The following is a 17,201-nucleotide window of genomic DNA, read 5'->3' on the forward strand; positions in this document are numbered from 1 at the left end:
ATCTGAATCCCGCCGGGGGAGGGGATGGATCAGGGTGGGTGGGAGAGAGAGGCGGCGGTGGGATGGGGAAGGAGGGGGCGGCGACGGGGGGCCATCGTCGTCGATCTGGATCAGGGAGAGGGATTGGGGTGGGTGGCAGATCTGGAGCGAAAGAATGGAGGCGGGGGAGGGAGGAATGAGAGAAAGAATGGAGGTGGGGGGTGGGTGGAAAATGTCCTTGAGGACAGACCTAGGGTTTCAGCTCGGGTGGGTTTGGGCCATTGGATCCAGAAGCATCTGACGGTGGTTGATGCGTGATCCGCGTGATATGCTGATGGACCAATCAGAACGTAGCAACAATTTGATGACTTTATGACCTTTTAAATAGGTCACGAAAAAATCATTTTCCATTTTTTAGTGCTCAAAATGAGTTCTTTCTTGTAAAAGACCTACCAAATATTTGTTCAAATGATATTCTTTATATTTGTTCAAAATGAGTTCTTTATACTCTGCAAAAGTTTACATCTTGGAATAGTAAACAGTATCGACAAAGGGATTTTTTATATTCTTTGCACAAAAAATCATTTTCCATTTTTCGAGTGCCCCAAATGAGATTTTTTTGTGAAGGACCTACCAAATAATTATTGCAAAATTGGACCAAATCATTTTTATAAAATACTAGGTCATATTTAATGCACAATTGACCAAATGGTTGGGTGAAAAATGTTTTGATCCACCTCTCGTGAAAAAGACAAATTTTCACCGATTCAGTTGGAAGCGGGTCAAATTTGAACTATAGCTACCTCACAGTTTGCTCTTTATTTTTTCCCAAAATCATTTCAAGGTACATAAGTATCTATTTAATCAGAGAAACACCAAAAAAATTCCAAGATTCAACCACTAGCTAGGAACGGTCAAGCCCGCCGTTTTGACCGCATTTTGAAACGGGCATAAAAAATTCAAAAAAAATCAAAAAATTGGAAAACCTTCGCATTTTGTGTCATTATATGTGACAAGGTTTCCAGGAAAAATAATAAACGTGTAATACTGTAATTATTTTAAAAAAATGTTCTCAGAAATGAGCTATCATGCGTGAAGATTCATGGCTTTCAAGCCAAATGATCAATCTTATGGCCACATTCATGACATAGTTTGTTCAAATGACCTCATATTGTGCACAAGGGTGCATCCTGGAATTCCAAACAATGTTGCCTAAGGAAATTTTCATTTTCTTTGCACGGAAAATTCATTTTCCATTTTTCGAGTGCCCGAAATGAGGTTTTTTTGTGAAGGAACTACCAAATAATTGTTGCAAAAATGGAACAAATCAATTTTATAAAATACTAGGCCATGTTTAATGCACAATTGACAAAATGGTTGGGTGTCAAAAGTTTTTGATCCACCTCTGGTGAAAAAGACAAATTGCCGCCGATTCAGCTGGAAACAGGTCAAATTTGAACTGCAGCTGCCTCATAGTTTGCTATTTATTTTTTCCAAAAATCATTTATAGGTACATAAGTATATATTTTATCATAGAAACACCAAAAGTTTTCCAAGATTCAACCACTAGCTAAGAACAGTCAAGCCCGCCGTTTTGACCGCATTTTGAAACGGGCATAAAAAATTCAAAAAAAATCAAACAATTGGAAAACCTTCGCATCATGGCATTATATGTGACCAAGTTTCCAGGAAAAATAATAAACTTGTAATACGGTAATTATTTTAAAAAAGTGTTCTCAGAAATGAGCTATCATGCGTGAAGATTCATGGCTTTCAAGCCAAATGATCAATCTTATGGCCACATTCATGGCATAGTTTGTTCAAATGATCTCATATTGTGCACAAGGGTGCATCTTGGAATTCCAAACAATTTTACCTAAGGAAGTTTTCATTTTCTTTGCATGGAAAATTCATTTTCCATTTTTCGAGTGCCCGAAATGAGGTTTTTTTGTGAAGGAACTACCAAATAATTGTTGCAAAAATGGAACAAATCAATTTTATAAAATACTAGGCCATGTTTAATGCACAATTGACCAAATGGTTGGGTGTGAAACGTTTTGATCCACCTCTGGTGAAAAAGACAAATTGCTGCCGATTCAGCTGGAAACGGGTCAAATTTGAATTGCAGCTGCCTCATAGTTTGCTATTTATTTTTTCCAAAAATCATTTATAGGTACATAAGTATCTATTTTTATCATAGAAACACCAAAAGTTTTCCAAGATTCAACTACTAGCTAGGAACGGTCAAGCCCGCCGTTTTGACCGCATTTTGAAACGGGCATAAAAAATTCCAAAAAAATCAAAAAATTGGAAAACCTTCGCATTATGTCATTATATGTGACCAAGTTTCCAGGAAAAATAATAAACTCGTAATACGGTAATTATTTTTAAAAAGTATTCTCAGAAATGAGCTATCATGTGTGAAGATTCATGGCTTTCAAGCCAAATGAACAATCTTATGTCCACATTCATGGCATAGTTTGTTAAAATGACCTCATATCATGCACAAGGGTGCATCTTGGAATGAGAAACAATGTTGCCTAAGGAACTTTTCATTTTCTTTGGACGAAAAATTCATTTTCCATTTTTTCGAGTGCCCAAAATGAGTTTTTTTGTGAAGGACCTACCATATATTTGTTGCAAAATTGGACCTAATCAATTTTATAAAATACTAGGCCATATATAATGCACAATTGACAAAATGGTTGGGTGTCAAAAGTTTTGATCCACCTCTGGTGAAAAAGACAAATTCCCGTCGATTCAGGTGGAAGCGGGTCAAATTTGAACTACAGGTGCCTCATAGTTTGCTCTTTATTTTTTCCAAAAATCATTTCTAGGTAAATAAATATCTATTTAATCAGAAATACATGGTTTGATGGCGAGACATCGAGGTTTGGATGGTGGCCGAGGGCTCCAACTCTAGAGCGCATACGCTCGCATGCCGCCGCGTGGTCACCGCGTGACCGTGGCGTTGCCATGCGTTCTGGGAGGCCTAGGCATGTCTAGTGGGTTGGGAACTCCCCAGGTAGGTGCTAGGAAGAAAATTATAACATAAGATTCTCATGAGGGGACCGAACTCTGCTCAAACATGAATTAGCAGCCAAGTGTTTGATTAGCGGTACGGGAAATGCACATGGCCAATGGGCGTGAGTTTTGGCTGAGGATGATCATATACTAAGAAGAATGTCTTCACAAATTTTTAGGGAAATCAAGAATATATAAATAACACTTCCTTCACAAAGTGCTGCTTTGAACAGAATAGGAAAATGAATATTGTTGAGTTATTTTTGAACTAGTCAAGGAAGGTTTTTGACATATTTGATGAAGATATGATCCAAACAATTTATGAGAATTTTTTGGGAATTTTTGGATTAACAGAAATATAGGTTGCTTCACAACTTAGGGCAAAAATTGACACATGGACATGACACATAGGCAAAACTGATGAGATGGCGCCTAGTCATCACAACCCACCACAATCTACAAGGCTATGACCATCTATATTGGTCCTTAACAACTAGGAATAAGGAAGCGGACCAGCCATGTTTGCTTTGTGACCATTTCGTGTAAGGAAATTACGACCTTTTTGACCAAAATGGTCGCAATGGTTTAGGGTTTGGAGCCCCCCGAACAGCTTTTGACCAATTGGTCTCAAATGGTCATAGACAGAAGGTCACTGACAGAAGGTCACTAGTTGACATATTTCTTGTAGTGGTAGTAGACATCACGGGGCCGTCCTCATCCACTTCCCATCCCCATCTAGGCCACGCTCGCTCCCCCGTCGCCGGCAAGCAAACCCTAGCCACCCCAGCAACCCCAGCCTCCCAAATGGAGCTCTTCTCTGGCAGCAGCAGCAAGTCGAAGGGCAAGGCCCCCGCCGTCCCCTTCCCCGCGGAGTTCACCCCGCATCCCCCTGCGCCGGCTCGCCGGCAGAGCTAGCGGGTGAACGCGCCCATGCACCTGGAGTGGCACTTGCGCCACCGCGTGCCACTGCCATACCCCGACATGATGCTGCCTCACGACTGGCATCTGGATCTGGAAAGGATCCCAGTGCTGGCTGCGCCGCGGTCGGCTAGGGCGCACGCGGAGGAGGTGCATCACCGGCGGGCGCTCCTGACGCCGGAGCAGCGCCGCGACGAGGCATACACCTACGACTCGCCCAACTGGTGCGCTGGTTCGCCTTCGAGCACGAGGAGGCGAGGCGGCGCGGTGTGCACGAGGCCGACCGCAGCGTGCCGCCACCGCCGTTCATCGTCAAGGAGGAAGACCAGGCGGCCCTTGCGTCCGTCTACCGGGAGAGCGAGGAGGACGAGCGGCGCAGGGCGGAGGCGGCAGAAGAAGAAGCTCGATACTAGGCGGCCATGGCACAGGCCATGGCCCCCTCCGTGGCAGGCGACTGCGTGGTGCCGCCGGTGGCCCCGCCGTCCCCTCCCCGCCGCCTCGCCAAAGCCGAACCGCAGCCGGGGCCGGAGCCGGAGCCCATCGAGCGCTACTCCTGGACGGGAGTAGTGCGCGAGTGGGTGAGGGCGCCGCCGGTCTGGATGCCGGCCACGCCGAAGCAAGAGGCGGCGTACCTCGAGCACTGGCGGCAGATCCGGGTGGCCGAGGAGCGCCGCGAGGGCGAGTACCTCGAGATGCTCGAGCGCGACGCCGAGGCCGAGCGGCTCGAGGCCGAGGAGGAGGCGCGCCAGGCCGCGGCGGCCCAGGCGGCGGCACTGCCAGCGCCGGCACAGCCCGCGCCCGACATGGCCGCGCTCTGGAACACGGCGTTCAGCTGGGCTGGTCCGGCGCCGACGCTCATCGACCTCACTGACCCCGAGGACGACGACGAGCAGTGCGCCGGCGCCTAGTTTTTAGTTTGTTTTTATTTTTCTTAAATGCTAATGTGGACGCGTGGACTCCCGTCAGCTTTCGTGGCCGGCTTTAATGTTTAATTAATTTAGTTTTTATGTTAAATATGCGTACATTCAGTTTTTTTACGCCGTCGAAATGGGTCGTGCCAGCGTTGGGCACACACGCCGACCCAAACGCGAAAGCGAACGCTCGTGTCCACCTGTCCGACCCAAACGGACAAAAAGCGGATGAAATCACCGTCCGTTTGGGTCAGCCCGTTGGAGTTGCTCTTATTGCATACGTGATTTTTCTCTCGTTTTCTCTCTCACTCACAGTCCGCATGCACAAAAATAGCCCAATCAGCGTCTCTCTCCAGCACATGCATTCGTATTCTCTTGTGCCATGGATCAATTCAATGAAGGCCAGATTTATTCCTAGGAACAGCCTGCATGCCGCATCAATTTCCTAAACTTATGGCCTTATAATTACGGGCGATCGTCTGTCACGGCACAACATCGAATCAGATCCATTTGATTGGATGGCAGACCATCAGATCGTTTTGGGCTTTTAGATTTGACTAAATTGATTAGATAAGAGGATTTTGGTTGTTCTGTGTAAACGTGTTTTGATGGTTGTAAGAAAAATTCTAGTTCACTCTTTTAGATGCGGGAATATGGGTTAAACGGGCAACTAGTTGTAGAAAATCCTCTTTCGGGTGGTCATTCTTTTTTAGGCTCGTTCCTGTGTAGTTCAGTCACGTGAATTTTCTCTACTACTATTAAAAGAGCAAACTTGAGTACCCCTAAAACCATACAACAAATTGTACACAAGAGTACCAAAGACGTTAGATCAATCAAACTAACCCATATCCGACAATCCATATTACATCAAAGATCTGCCGCATAAATTAACGCTCCAGATTAAATGTTCTGCCAGGCAGACTCGACGCACGTCCTGCCCCCCGCGATGTGCGATCCACCCCAGGCAAACAGACCGCCGCACATCACGCCGCTAAACACATCATCCTCTGCCCCAACTGCGCCCCGCCTCCCTCCCCACCGCCGTGCTCCCCCTCTCCGCACGGACGCCCTCCCCGCCTCCGCTGCCGCCCACGCAACGGACGCCATCATGGCAGTCGCCGATCCGCTCAAGACCCAAAAGCCCGTCGCGAGGACCTAGAAGTCCTCCATGGAGCTTAAGCCGCTCCCTCCGGGCCTGCCGCACCAAGGAAAAGCGGATCGAGTGGGGCGCGGAAGGAGCCGAGGTCGGCACGCCGCCGTCGCGTGGGCGTGTCGGCGGCGAACAGGGTGTCCCCAAGAACCGGCCGTGGGTCAAGAAGACGGTGATGTTCCCAAATCCCACATTCGTCGCTCCCACCTCCGTCACCGTGTACGCCTCGCCGTTAGCGACAAAGAAACTAAAGCGGTCCTACAAGACTAGGTCCCCTGTCAGTCAAGGTCGCGCAGACCTCGCACAAGTTCCTGGTGGCAGCATGATGAGTGGGCTCAAGCAGCAACCCGGCGTCAGCTTGACGGCGTGGACTATCAGGATATCATCCTGATGCGTGCTGATCAATTCAATCGTGGTGAGAAGATGAGCTCTGCTATACTCAAAAGTGTGCACCACAAAGAAACGAGAAACTCTGAAACTATACATGGGTCAGTGATCTATAGATTTATCTTTCAAGAATACCAGCAGTTGGTTTCGTTTCAAACTAATTAGGTAGATATTTGTGCAAGTTTATAGAAATTTGTCATGCCTAGCTAGCTGCTCTAGCAGTCAGTTGAATCTGTGTTTGGGTCAATTTTTGAGGTTTGGTCTGGCACAACTATATTTCAACGGAGGTAGGTGACACTCATGAGGCAAGAGCACTTCACAAGGGCTATTATAGCAAAGAAATCGCTGGGTCTGCAATTCTGGATCAAAGGTAAGCTCTTCTTGCTTCTTCCATGATCAATTAGGCTTTAAAATAACTCTTTCCTACATCATGCTTGAAATACTAAAGATGTTATCTGCAGGACACAGAAAAGATGATGGAGTTAGAGCTTCCGTACAGCAGAGTCTTAGGTAATTTATGTTCTGACCATGTTTTTACTGCAGAACCAAATTATGAATGCTTAATCGGAGCTATTTCTCACTCAGTTTCCTCTAGGTCTCTACCAATTATTGTTTTTCTTTTGAGGTGAATGCAGCTGCTGGTCACACTTTAACCACACGTCAATTGTAGGAGTGGTGCGGCGCCATCCTGTACCACAAATCATGCGAGGAATGATGGGTGGTGTAATCCTATGCTAGCTAGAGTGCTAGACTGATTTCAGAAACTCTTGGAGCTCATCTTTTGGCCTGAAACACCAAGAACTAACCTGCCACAGCAGTGACTACTGATTAATACAATGGAGTTCATTTGATCCATCTGATAAAATACCTATTGGGGAATAAGCGTGAAAAGTAATCACCCACTCTTTCCGGAGTGGAATTCAGGTATGCCTGCTCATCTATTTATTTGACTGTTGTTATAGATAGATTCATCCGGGTCTGAACTGTTAATGGAGTTGTTTCATTCCTCACACAATCCCTTTCAATTGGATCAGTTCTCCCTTTTGAATTACTCTATATTCCATACATATATGTTTATTATGTTCATCGAGACTGCAAGACATTTATTTTGTTGATATTACCTTCAAGGGAACATGGTACCTATGATGCAGGAGGACTATTGGAAATCAGTTTTAAATTTAATCAAGTGTATACTTCTCTTTTGTCTCTTCCGCAGCCATGATGTTAAGAAGTTCAGTGTAGGCAGGAAAAAAAATCTTGGTAAGCTATAATCTTCTGATCACAGTCTTACTTTTTTTATTACTCTTGTTAGTGCTTCCGTTACTTTCTACTGAATATGTTCAATGGGCTAGGGAGTGGACCTTCCATGCAAACTCAAGTGATAATATGTGCATGTTGTGTTTTTAGTCCTGTAAATTTAATAAGCCAACACCTTTCATTTAAACAAAGTCAAGATCACACATCTATTTTTGACCTAGAGCCATTTCATTGCCAATAAGAGCAGCTTTTGCATGGTAATTGATAGCTCTTCCTCTCAGGTATGTTCTCTTTTTAGCATAATCATATCCCAGTGTGTTGTATATTGTTTTCTCCAATGAAGGTCTGTTGCATGACCAATTCATTTCTCCCTTCTATCTGATTGCCAGACTGCCGATGACTTTCCGATAAATTGTCTGTCTTTTTCGACTGGCCATTAGTTTCTGAAATTAAGGTACTGTGATTTGGGAGGAATAGATGTGTACACACTATTGTTAATTGCAGGAGGGTGATTTGTAGTCTAAAGCCTAAAATCTCTGGATTGGACGGCGACGGCGCATCGGCGTCGCTTACTTCTTGAAGACGCCGCCTTGGGAGCTCTTCGTGGTCAGTTTGGTGCGGTGGTGGTCTGCCAATCTTCAGTAGTGTCCCTGCTCGGGAGTTGCGGTGGGCTTTTGGGTCTTGGCCAGAGACGGTCGCGATATATGGGTTTCCTACAGAGGCGAGGTCGCCACAGATGTTGTCCTATCCCCCGCAACTGGTTGGCATGTTCATGCGTGCTCGGGGGTGAGCTGCTCTGCCTGCCGATGGAACGACGTCCTTTGATCCAGGACGAGAGGGCAGGGGTGCCCTCTCCGGAGGCTGCGACAGGATAACAGGTTGGCCTTGGGAGGGGCGGAGCGTGGCTTTCTTCCGGCGACGAATAGCTTCCTTGTCGCAGTTGCGTTGATGGCATGATCTGCGGCCGTCGTGGGCTTCGAGATCCTACGGATCCTTCGGAGCTCGTTAGTTGTTCCGTAGTGTTTTGTATCCGGTCGTGTTTGTCTTTCGTTTCTTATGGTATTGCCGTCTGTAATGTCTGGTTTGCTTTATTATTTATAAAGCGGGGCGAAACCCTTTTTGGGTAAATATGATAGAACGATGGATTACATGGTTGCTTTTCAAACCTATTCAGGTTGGTGGAAGTCGTGAACTTTATATTCATATTAGTTCATGTATTTGTTTACTGGCGGTAACTATTTCATCTGATGGTATTGCTATCGTGTCATACAGAACAAGTACTCTGATGATGGCAAGAAACATAATGTTAAATGAACTGGGTAATGTTGAGGTTGATGATAGCATGCTTGTGTAAGTTTTTACAAGCTGTACATTATATGGATGAGATCATGAATGTGGTATGAAAAAATGTCTGTCCAGTGTACAAAGCCATGAAACTGGATTCAGAAATAAGAAATAGTCGCTTCGACGACGGCGGTGGCGGGCATCGTGGCATGGACGACGGTGATCCCCTCGGCGGCGGCGATCTGCAGCAGGTCATGCTGGCTCTGCACCAGGCTCGCCGGCATGAATTGACCCCCTTCCACCGCCCTACGCCCCACCTGCTCGGCGTTCACCTCCGCTGGCGCCTACTGGCACACGAACTTCACCAGAATTCACTTGCAGGAGATTAATGTGTTTGGGGAACTATATATTGAAAAAGTGTGTATTTTTGCAAGAGAATATATAATTGATGTAACATATATGAAAGATGGTCTGATATTTGGATTAAAGAGGCATACTGATTCATCTTTAAAAAAAGGCATACTGGTTCACAAAGAATAATATTTCTAATTTTCTGGATGTTTGATACAATGTACATTTGTGTTAGACGTGCGTTGCACATGCATGCTTACTATAGATTATCCTATACATTTCCTTTATTAACACAAATGGCAATTCTATAATTTGTTAGGCATTACATCTCTGTTTTGCGCAGGAAACTTCAGAAATTAGGCTTTTCTTTGTAAATGTCTTCACGACACTGGGTTGGCTTCTGTTCCGGTGGTCACAGAATACTCATGGGATTTCATTTGAATGTTTATTCTTCAGATTATGCTGAACTAAATATGAGCTCAGTGTGGTGTTTGGTTTGAATGGTGAATTTTGTGCGGTGTTTCTGCAGGAGTTTTTTAATCTAAAGCAAGGGTGAGCGCCAAGGAAGGAGGCACCGCCACGGGCGACGGTGGCGGGGTTGGCCGCTGGCGGCTACAATATTTAATCATTGTTGTCAACATTGGCACACAGGATTTAGTGGAAGGAAGGGTATGTCTTTCCCCACTTGTTATCCTTTCTTATAGGCTATGATGTAGTGTGATTGGTATGCAAATGTTACAGAGCTCTGAACTACCCTTTTCGCAGTAACTTAAATCATGACGTCTCCCTTTAAGTATGTCATATCCTGTATCGTGATATTAAATATTGTTGTGATGAATTGGAAGGTAAATTTAGGTACCAAATACTCTTATCAGTCAATATTGTTTAAGGCCCAAATTTTTTATTGAACTTTTGGTCAGTTTCAAATATTCGTTCACGATATTCAGAGATTAGTATCATGCATCTGCTATCTTATTTTTGCCTTTGTAATCGTAATAGATGTCTCTAGCTTCAGTATGCTGTTAGTGCACTTCCACTTCCTTCAAAATGATTTTTTTTGTGTCCTAACACTTTAGATTTGGAGGAAAGAAGAGAGAGGCTGAACAGAAAAAAACCTTATGGAATTGAGCGCAAAAGAGGGGGGCACACACAGTTAAAATGTTGTGGTCTTAGTGACATCAAGAATCTGTCATAGTTATTAGCTTTCGCTATTCACTCGCCGATTAGCCCATGGTTCAGCATCAGCTAACACTTTTTTGTGCTCCAGTTTTGGGCCATCAGATTTCCCTGAGAATCAAGGGAAAGGAAGAGGAAAGGAAAATGTTGATACATGCTCTGTTGCAAGTGTTTATGTCGCGCAGGTTGGTTCAATCTATCTTATTTGGGTACACAACAGCTTATATTTTTAAGAAAACTCAAGAACACACTTCTGTGATTTGTTGTGTATTATGTTGATAGATCTGTGGTTAGGGAGCACACTTGGATTACATGTTTCTCCTTTCGGCCCGCTTGCTTGTTTGTTAATGTCCATCTTTTTGAACTATCATGCAGAAACTTTAATCTATTGTGCAGAATACATTTCTTCAGAGAAACCGTTGGTCGTGTGCAGAATATATTTCTTCAGAAAATGTGTTATTGTGCAGAAACGACAATGAAGTTGTTGGGGAGAAGATCCAGTGAACTCGGCTACATCGGGTTGGGTCAAAGTTACTGGTACGTTTTCCTGATCTGCATCCTATCTCAATGTATTTCTGTTAATAAGCACATTTTCATACTTTGAAAGCATGTCATATAATTATCAATAATAAGGTATTATGGGTTTTGTACATATTCAGGTCCTTCGAACGGTCTATTGTGCGTCGAAAGTCACGTTCATCTCTGGCAAATTCCACCGTAGCCTCGGTCGTACATGTGCTTCGATCTATTTTCGTATTCTTTTCTTGGGTGTTTGACAAATGCTTCACAAACTAAGCTCATGTTAAACATGCACAACTATGTAAGATAGTTTCACCTCTCTTATGTACTTGCAGATTGACATGCATTGCCAATTTGTATTGTTTCTAAACTGAAAAAATGATGCCCTCTTGTTCACCGATTATCCATGAACTCAAATGATGCCCTCGTGTACTTCATTGGCCTTTCATATGCTGGTTGTGCACACATGGCATTAGCTTGTCCTTTTCTACTTTATTTGTTCAGTTCGCTGGAAATGGAAATACCGCCTGAAACTTTTATGCACGTGCCACCTTCGATCTTCAGTACCTTAATATGTCTTGTTAAACTCCTACAAAGGTTATCATAAACCATAACCATCTAACATGCATTGCACTCTGACCCGATGTAGTAATTCGCAATAGCAGTGCCACGGTTCAGTTCAGCATGGGGACCAACTACCTCTACAATGTCCACTCCTATTGGTCTCTGACCTGTCAAACAAGAAGAGATGGTGCAGCTAGCTGCTGAAAAGGAGATGACCGTGGTCCTATTGACAAGAGGAGATGACGAAGACGCAGCAGACCAAGCCTTTGCGTTCTCCAGTCTCATGCACAAGGAGTTTCGCAAGATGGCCAATGTTGTTAGGAACCAGGTCACTCGCAACTACTACATGGCTGACTTGACCAAACCCGCTCTTGCAAGACTTCAATTTACTGCAACCTGGTAAAAATTTTTTTTTTTGAAAAGGAGGTTACTGCAACCTGGTAAATGATGAGTATAATGAATGATGCGCTCATTACACTGGTTGTGCGAGTAGGTTCAACATTTGTACCGCATGACTATGTTTCCAGAATTGATTGGGACATTCCCCCTTTTCTTTAGAAATGAATGGAAATTTGCACTCCCTCTATGCCATGCCTGCAAGCATGATTACTCATTATACCCATGTTCATTTTTGGTTATGTTTTTGAAACATGTATATCATTTATGTGTGTGAACTGGTGGTGTCCTTTTAAAAATACATACTGTTGTGCATCGATTTCTTCATGGTCGTGCCTTTGTCTATTTAAAAAAAAAATCATAATATCAATGTAAAATTTATATTCACATGACTTGTTCGTCGACAAGGATTCGAAAAGGATTTGGTCCACAAAATTGTGATATACTTTTAAAAAATTCCCCTTGAACATTGTCAGTTTACTCATGATCGACAAATATGTTCACTAAATATTGCCTCATGTTAGCACACTATTATATTTTTGTTCATTGTTTTCTAGAATGAATGATGATTTTTTATATGATAATACGTGCGTTGCACGTGCACATTTACTAGTACACACAAGTGAAGGAACTGTATGTAGTACCCCCGCGAACTTGTTCTAAAAAATTATCCTAAGATGTAGAAGTGTTGATATCAGCCCCGTTTGATAGCTCAGTTTTTTCTTAGTATTACAAGAATACTGTGGTTTTTTAAAATACCATGGTTTAATTTACCGTGAGCTGTTTGGCAACAACAAAAAACTAAATTATTCATACTGTGGTATTGTCAAAACCGTGGTATTTTCTCTGCATTAAAAACACCCAGACCTCTTTTTTTAAAACAGAGCACACAAAAAAAAAACACGACTTTTCATTATCACCTCCTCGCTCACAAGCCGTCGCTGCCGCATATCGTCGGCCATGGGACAAGCCAAGAGAAGGCAATGGAAACAAAAATGGGGTCCTTCCTACTCTCATTTGCGCTTCTCCTCTTCTCATATACGCTGTGCATCATGTCGGCACCTGGCCACCTCATGCCCAGATTGCTCATACCATGGTCATGCACGCTGCTAGCTGCAACGCTAACTCCCAACGCACTGCTGGATGAGTCTGCACATGCCTTTGTGTGCGATCATAGCCACACCATACATGTGCCGTGTTGCCATGTCGCGGCCTTGGTTGCCGCTACTTGTTGTGCATGCCTTGCTCCAGAACGGCGTCCCATGCCACAGCGTGTCGCGCTCGCCCCTGCTTGCTTGCTGTGCATGCCTTGCTCCAGAACGTCGCCCCATGCCTCAGCGCGTCGCGCTCGCCGCTGCTTGCTGTGCGTGCCTTGCTCCAGAACGTCGTCCCATGCCTCAGCGCGCTGCGCTCGCCACTGTCGGGCAAGCCGCAGCCAAGCCAGAGCGACGCCGCACACTTCTGTGCCGCACCGCCGTGCTCCTGCTGCAGTTGATGCGTAGCATGCGGCCGGGTTTGTTTATGCATGGCTGTTCAGTTCGCAGCCACTGGTCAGCTAAGACCCTGCATGTTTGCAACTGCTATGAAACGGCTAGCTAGCTAATTTACGTTGTTGTAAACATGCACCAACCAAACACCGTTACAGTATTCCCGATACTACAAAATACTTTGATATGTCAAAATTGTGGTTTTTAGTTCCTGTAGACAAAAATACTGCAGTTTTCAATACTACAGTTTCTGCAGTAATTTGTTGTCAAACACAGAATTGGCGAATTTCATCTGTCGTTTAGTTGGTGTAAGTCTAAATATAAACATTATGGACGTGTTTGGTTCCGGATCAGGTAACGTAATGGGTTTCGGTATGAAGAAGCGCTGCTTCCGAGTGTCTTTTATGGAATACTGGCTTTGTTTGGTTCGTGCGCTTCTGTCCGGTTTTCTAATCACCTTCCACTCGGTTGTTTTCGACTCTGGGAAGGCCCGTATCAGAAAATGCTGCCAGCCAATACATAGTACGCGAACCAAGCATAATCTGCCGTTTTGGAAAGCGTGGGGATCGAAAACCACGGCCAAATCTTCGAAATAAACGCGTCGTATATTGTGTTTGTTATTGCCGTACGTGTCTCCTTGAATGTGTGGCAATCCTGAAACTGTTTTGGCAGGCGGCGACCGGCGGAGCAGGCACTAGAACCCACCGCCGCCCGCGCGGAGTAGCGGCCGGAGGTGGAGGAGGTCGTCGGGCATGCAGAGCAGATTGGACAGTCCGCGCAGATCCACGCGCGGGGCGAGTAGGGCCGGCGCTGGCGTCGGCGCTGCAGCGACGAGCACGGGAGGCATCGCACCGGACCTGGAGCTGCCACCCGTATCGACCGGCGAGCGCTCGAGCGCGATACAAAGCGCCATCTCATACTCGTATTCGGAGCTGTCGTCGAAGTGGTTGTCTGTGCTTGACATGCTCGTCGGCGATAGGGATTGAAATGATTGGGGAAATGGGGCGTCGGTGAACGGAGTGAAGCGAGCTAGGATTTGCTTCGAAGGGGGATTTCGTGGGGTCTAGGTGGGCCTGCGGTGGGCTGGGCTGATGTGGCGGACGCACCCGGGCCGCCTCATATCTGCCCTATATTTGGGCTGGAGATGCCGGTCAGCCTAGACGTTTATCCGCGGTTTGGGAGATCCGGTTGGGTTGGCTTTTTGTGACCGTTCAGCCTGCCCAGGTGTTTGAGAGGTCCGACTGTAGATGCTCTAAGGTTGATTAATAGAAGTGGTTATGGGATTTACCAAGTCCGGCTGTAGACGCTCTTACAGCCTTATAATTAGGGATGGTCCTCTGTTGCGACAAAAGATCGAATCGGATCGATTCCATTGGATGGCAAATCATTACACTAGTGCAGAACCGGACTTTAGCGCTGGTTCGTAACGGCCTTTAGTGCCGGTTCGGCAACCGGCACTAAAGAGTGGGGACTAAAGCCAGCCCCCCCCCTTAGTACCGGTTCGTCCCAAACCGACGCTAAAGTGCCATCACGTGGCACGAGCCAGGCCCGGGTGCGTGTAGGGCTTTAGTACTGGTTGATAACACCAACCGGTACTAAATGTTTGGGTGTTTTTTCCTTTAATTTTGTGTTTTCAATTTATTTTAGTGATTGTTTTACATTATAATGAGTTGTTAAATCATTAGGTGAAAGTACCGCAGATTAGTTTTGACTGGATGCATGCATGCATGTGGATCGATCCTATAGCTAAGTAATCAAGTATATGCCATATCCACATTATACTTGATCACCTAATTAATTAGGTGATCAAGTATGATATGGATATGGCATATACTTGATCACTTAGCTAGGATCCATCTAGCTGAAACTAATCTGCGGTTTCTTTCATTAAATGATATAATAACTCATCATCATCATCATATTAATATAAAAACTCTTGCATCATATCATCAACATCAGTATACTAGCTAGCTAAAAATCATCACAGTCGTCATTATCGCTATTTAATCATCATAGTCATTACCGCTATCTAATCACCACAAAAGCATTCATATTATAAGCGTTCAGAACATCACAAAAGTAAATCACTCTTTGAGATTAAGTTCAGGACGAAGAACACGGACATGAGAGGACAAGTACTAAGAGCATGAACTAGCTAAATCACTCATGCTGCTCTCTCTCAGGTAAAATAGCATAGAACATGTATAGCTCTCCCGATTCATCATACTGGAGCATGCAGATGAACCTGTTTCCTAATCGTAGGCTGCGTTCTCAGTGCTGCTCCCTAGTACTTCTCTGCGATCGTTAACAATTTCCCTCCAATCTTTCACTATTAAGCATTTATCACTTCTAGAAATCCTGAATGCACTCATGTGCAATGTAGGATATCTTGGCCGTAAGCTAACAATTGACATGCGGCCTTTAGTCTCGATCCCCTGAGGCACAACTGTTATCGGGAGTCCCTGTTGAACAACATCGTATAGTAATTAATTAATATACTTAGCAATGAAAGTTTAGCAAAAAAATTATATATGCAAAAGATGCACTGAGGACAAATAGTAAAAATCTTACCATCATTTCTAAATAAATGTGACCGTAGTTCAATACGATCACTATTGGTCGCACGTTTTGAGTACTAACATTTCTAAGTATAGGAAGAAAATTTGTCTTGACAGTGTGAAGATCCTCAAGCCATGAAACATAATGACTTATCTCCTCGCAGTTTAGTTCAGCTCCGAGACAGTAGTAGGTCCTGTCTACCAAGCGCCGAACATGTTTGATTAAATGGAAATAAGTTGTCAATAGAAATTAGTTGTCAACTATTTTTGAATAAACAATATCAAAGACATAAATATGGTTAAGAAGAACTCACATAATGGTAGAACTGGAGGCGTTTGCACATCGACCCAGATGTCTCTATTACCTTCAATACCATCTTCCGGACGAATATCAAAGGTTTTAACCATATCAGGCTCAAATGCATAAGCCTTGCATAGTGCTTGCCTAGTTTTGCATTCAAAATAGGTGTACGTGTCTGCATTATATACTTTGACGTTGAAAGTATAACCATGCTCAGTTTTCAGGTAAACTCTCTTTACCTCCGTAGTTTCCATAGCATTGAAATCTATCTTATCCAAGACAAAAATTCTTGCATGGCAGGGGATGCGCTAGTAGAATAATGAAAATTAAAAATTAAAAATTGAAGCAAACGAAGCATATATAAGTCATGCTTAATTATGAAAAAAACTTTTCGTTGTGACTTACTGTATCGAATTCGAATGTCTCATCCAAATTGATGCTGAATCGCCTATCATCAACAAGGAAATTTCTGTCGCACAGGCCACGCTGGTCTTCACAGTATTCGCACATAATGAAATTTTTTTCGTCGTCAGACGATATTTCCTATGTTCATATAGGTGAAACATTAAACACTTACTAATTCTATTAATTCAACTAATTCAACTACTTCTATTAATTCAACTAGTTCTGTTAATTCAACTAATTCAAATAAACTTGTTCTATTAATTTTCTTACTAAAATAAACTAGTTCTATTAAAATCTCATATACCTAAATTTTAATTAGATCATCAAATCTCATATACCTAAATTTTCTTACTAAAAATAAACTAGTTCTATTAATTCAACTAAACATTTACTAAAAATAAACTAGTTACATTAATTCAACTAGTTCAAATAATCTCATATATTAATTCAACTAGTTCAACTAAGCATTTACTAAAAATAAATTAGTTATATTAATTCAACTACTTCAAATATACTCATATACCTAAATTTTCT

General features: G+C 43.7%; 3 long non-coding RNA genes across 4 annotated transcripts; all 3 read left to right on the forward strand.

The window, feature by feature from the left end:
• The first annotated feature begins 5,842 nt into the window (after window positions 1-5,842).
• Window positions 5,843-7,077, forward strand: LOC119349319. 2 transcript variants are annotated; one of them, XR_005169364.1, is made up of 3 exons: window positions 5,843-6,739; window positions 6,831-6,879; window positions 7,005-7,077. It is a non-coding gene; the product is annotated as an uncharacterized LOC119349319 (long non-coding RNA). The 2 variants fall into 2 exon arrangements; XR_005169363.1 differs by having other exon boundaries at window positions 7,040-7,076.
• A 956-nt stretch (window positions 7,078-8,033) lies between these two features.
• LOC119349320 lies at window positions 8,034-10,889 on the forward strand. The gene is made up of 3 exons (XR_005169365.1): window positions 8,034-9,930; window positions 10,529-10,622; window positions 10,813-10,889. It is a non-coding gene; the product is annotated as an uncharacterized LOC119349320 (long non-coding RNA).
• Window positions 10,890-10,910: 21 nt separating this feature from the next.
• Window positions 10,911-11,335, forward strand: LOC119349321. Its single transcript, XR_005169366.1, has 2 exons — window positions 10,911-10,974; window positions 11,097-11,335. It is a non-coding gene; the product is annotated as an uncharacterized LOC119349321 (long non-coding RNA).
• The last annotated feature ends 5,866 nt before the right edge of the window (window positions 11,336-17,201 follow it).

Source organism: Triticum dicoccoides, chromosome 1B, assembly GCF_002162155.2.
Source record: "Triticum dicoccoides isolate Atlit2015 ecotype Zavitan chromosome 1B, WEW_v2.0, whole genome shotgun sequence".
In the NCBI taxonomy this organism is placed as follows: Eukaryota; Viridiplantae; Streptophyta; class Magnoliopsida; order Poales; family Poaceae; genus Triticum; species Triticum dicoccoides.